This window comes from Sylvia atricapilla, chromosome 3 (genome assembly GCF_009819655.1).
Source record: "Sylvia atricapilla isolate bSylAtr1 chromosome 3, bSylAtr1.pri, whole genome shotgun sequence".
NCBI classification, from domain to species: domain Eukaryota; kingdom Metazoa; phylum Chordata; class Aves; order Passeriformes; family Sylviidae; genus Sylvia; species Sylvia atricapilla.
The window spans coordinates 71,269,243-71,273,405 of record NC_089142.1 but is presented as its reverse complement, the minus strand read 5'-3'; positions in this window follow the sequence as shown (position 1 = coordinate 71,273,405).

Sequence of the window (4,163 nt, the reverse complement as noted above, 5' to 3'; positions counted from 1 at the left end):
AGTGGATGCTCTTGTTTTGAACTCTGTGACTCACTCCTGTAATTCACTTGTGGCCTGTGATCACTCAGTCACTTAATGCGGCGTGGGGAAACAGGCAATTGTGAGAATTTCCTCTGTGCCTCCCTCGGCCTCTCACTGCAGCTCTGGGCACATTGTACCACAGCCTGGATGCTCGATTCCCAGATGTGCAGGCTCCCCCTCAGGAATGCTTCCTCACAGCACCAAGTGGTGATCAGGAAGGTTTCTCAAAGAGAAAATGCATCTCACTGTGTTTTACAGAACTTAATCCAGCTGCAAGGGTGGTCCTATTATTAATGTGCTAAATAGTTGTGGCTTGGCTCTACCAGAGTTTTATTTGTGATTTGGTGTCTTCACAGCAGGTACACATGTGTGCACAATTGTAAAAACTCCATTAAAGATAATGGACTCTATCAAAGCAATTACACTGCTAATGTCTCCCACATTCTTTTCTACTAACTTTGCCATTCAGCAGTATATTTACTGTTATGAACCAGCAAGTGACTTTTAATCACTGGATTTGTATAACATGCAGATTTGTGTAACTTTCCAAGTACATTTTAAGTATGAAAGACATTTAACAAGTAAACCAAAATTGTTTCCAGAGATTTCCATTACCCACTGAATGTATTTGAAGGCTTCTCTGTGCTTATGTTACCTTGGTTGTGCTGAGATAATTTGGGCAGCAGAGCAAGGAAAAATCACTGAATAATTTGCCAACTATTTCACCTCTAAAAGAAAACAGAAAGCTGAAAAATTCCTCCTGCTGGTACCACACATCAGAAACTGTGTCTGCTGAGCAGTGTATGTTATGAGGAAAAGACTATTCAGTTTTGTGGCTGCTGACTACCAAGTGCTAAATTCCTGCTGTTACCAGGAATGGCAGAAGGGGCCATCACAGAGTGACCCTGACAGAGCAAACTGCAGTGTCCTTCATGTAGGGCTCCCTCCAGGCCCTGGGGGTGGCTGAGCCAGTGACTCTGGTGGCTTTGGGCAACTGCTGCTCCTCTGCCAAGGCACAGGGATGAGCTTCTCCATGGGATGCTCAGGCTTGTCACTCATCTGCTTTTGACTTTCCTCTGCTTCATCTCTCACACAATTTTAACCCCATTGTCTTTTTGTTATTTCCCTTTGGCAGTTGCTTTCCGTCTTACAGCTCATGTTCATTCCTTTCTATTTCTTCCCCTTTTTCTCTTTTTTGCCTTCCCTATATTTCTGGCTTTTTCCTCTTGCTTTCTGCCAAACCATATGCCCCACTTTCCCCTTTTTCCCCTTGGGTTATTTTTCCCAAGGGCTGAATCACAGCAGTTCTGTTTGCTTGGCCATTTGCAGAGTCATCTCCCACAGTTTGGAGTGCCAAGCTGAGCAAGGTGACCTTCCTTGGTTCCCTCTGCAGTCAGCTGGGAGAGATAGGAGCCTCCAGCAGGTGACTCAGGTTTTGAGGCTGTCATAAGACTTTGTGAAGACTGATGTCCTCCCATGAGCTGCTGTAAGACAGACCAATACCCTAACTTACAGGTTTTGAAATGGGGACTCAAATTTATTTAGTACAAGCCTTGCTCTTGCAGAATTTTGGCACATGTCAGATGGATGAGGAGCACAACCAACCTAACCAACATTGCCCTCCCAGGTGCCAAACTCCTGCCCACAGCCTGGCAGTCAGGAGAAGTGGCATCTGCAGCACAGCAGCTGGCAGAGCCTTGCAACCACCTTCCCCCACCCCAGAGTCCCATCTCTGCTGTAGACAAAGCATTTGGTCCAACTTCAAAAAGCCGAGCATGCACTTTTGCTCTTGTTCCTTTTTTCACTCTAAAATGAGTGTCGTGTAAGGAATAAGGAAATAAAAGTGAAAGGGGAAACAAAGCCTTCATTCCCACACAGCCATTTAAAAGCAGGCATCCTCACAGTTTCCATGACTTTCATTTCACCGGGAGAATGGTTCCCAGGGGCTAACTTCAACATTTTGAATGGGGCCACATTTAGCCTTTTCCACAGCAAATCACACAGGAGCCATGAACTGCAAATGCAGCCTTATCTCCATCCAGACATTTGTTCCCAAGGAGATTTTTCAGTTTTCTGCAATCAGACCAAGAAAATGTCGGCGACATTACAACAACCCTCCCAGAGCATGCTCTCTTGTATTCTGACAAGCTCTCCTGTATTCTGAGGTTGCTGACAAGCTGTTATATGCTAGGGGTCGGTTTTCTCTGTAGAACTCTGGTCCTATGATCTGCCTGTGAGGTTTTGTCACTGGCTTCCCTGGGATTTCACCTCCATTGCAATTGCAACTTACTGATCCAAGAATGAAGAAAAAAAATGTTGGTTTTCTCCGTCCCCTTCCCTGTGCATCTCTGCCCTGCCTTCCCTTTTAGACACTTCTGGGCATGGGAGGGATGACTCCTTCCTTCATGAACATCCCTTGTCCCAGGGCAGGCTCAGCAGGACGCTCTTTCCCACACTTTACCCTTCTCTGCAGATCACTGGAGTGGGGAAAACTGGGTCCACATGCACCTGTTCTTAGGCCCAGATAGCTGTTTGGAGCATTCTTTGTTAATTTTATTACTGACATAATAAAATGAGGTGGACATAATAAAATGGACAATTCCTTGGCCTTATGCCTGACCAAGGTGCCTGCTACAGCTCACCTTCTACCCCCCGAGTGCCGCTGTGTGTGCAGCTGACCTGGTGTCTTTGATAATCAAATTTTTATTAGTCTGCTAAGCAAAATGCTGGCATTGAGCCATGGGCAAGTTGTAAAGCTGGCTGAATAATTGGAATAATAACTCACTCATATTGAATGTGGTCCACTTAAAGGTGATGCTTATTTCCTGAATGGAAATTAATATCGTCTAAGGATTTGGTTTAGATTACTTCACTTCATGGTTTACTTCAGCCTTATAATTTTGCCACTGATACGTAAAGTGGGTTCATAAATAGAGCAGCAGAGCCTTGGCTGTGCTTGGAGATAGTGCTGTGCACTAATGTAAATTATAAATGTAGAGCTAGAAAATGCAACAAGCCTGGCTGGCAAACTTCCCGGTATTATCTCACAATAATTGTTTCCAGCCAGTAGAGATTTTTTGTATAGCAGAAGACAGGTTATTTATATTATATATTTAGCCTAAAACTGTAATAACATCCTCTGGCAAAAGTATTATCTGATGGTGTCTGAAATGGAAACAGCTTTCCTCTTTTCAGGCACTAATAATTGAAAAATTTGTGTCACCTCATGGCATTTCCTGAATTGGAGAATAAAATGAGGATGACTTTTTAATTTGTATAGTTTACTTCTTTAAAAGTAAATCTATTTTTGACAACCAGAATTTCCCAGAATTGTTACGTGTGGTTTGTATTGCCAACCAGAGAAGTATTTCCTTTTACAACTCTGATCTGGCAGAGATAACAGTACCACCAGCAGGACTGGCTCCTGGCTTAGCAGTCAGGAAAATACCTGTGAACAGGCAAGGTGTGTGAAGGTCACGGAAGAGAGTCGGTTTTTTCCCATTTCCTCAGAAATGTCGGGATGCCTGCTCCACTGCCCATCTGCACATTGTCAGGCAAACCCTAGAGAAGTGAGAATGTGGGCTTTCAACCCCCAGATGGATCTTTAGTACCCCTTTCGTTTCTGGCATGCAAGGGAACATGTTTTACACATTAGAACTTTCAATGCTGTGGATTTCTGTTTAATACATTATTTAAGGGATTCTTCACTTACAAGGTATGTTGGTGTGAAAATGGGAGAGAATGGCCTCCCCCTCGATGGGACCCACTCAACCCACACATGACAACAGATGTATACAATGGCCACTCCAAGATGACACGTTAAAGAAGTAAGGTTTATTTAAATGAATGCTACAGCCAAACTTCAAATCCAAATACATATGTGCTGTGAAAAACCTCCCACTATAATAATGACAGCTCAATAGGAAGTAATTCCATATCCAGATGTAAAAAAATTAATGCAGGAATGTTTGTTTACGTAGTGGCTGTAGTGTAGTATTTAGACCTCAGTTTGTGACAAGCAGTTGACACTGAACAGTGTGAGAAATAAATTTGAGGAAATTTGGGATTTGGGGTGATTAGTTCAGTAAGAAGGACAGCTGATGAGAAAAATATGTTTATTCTGCTTTTTAAACCACCAGTGT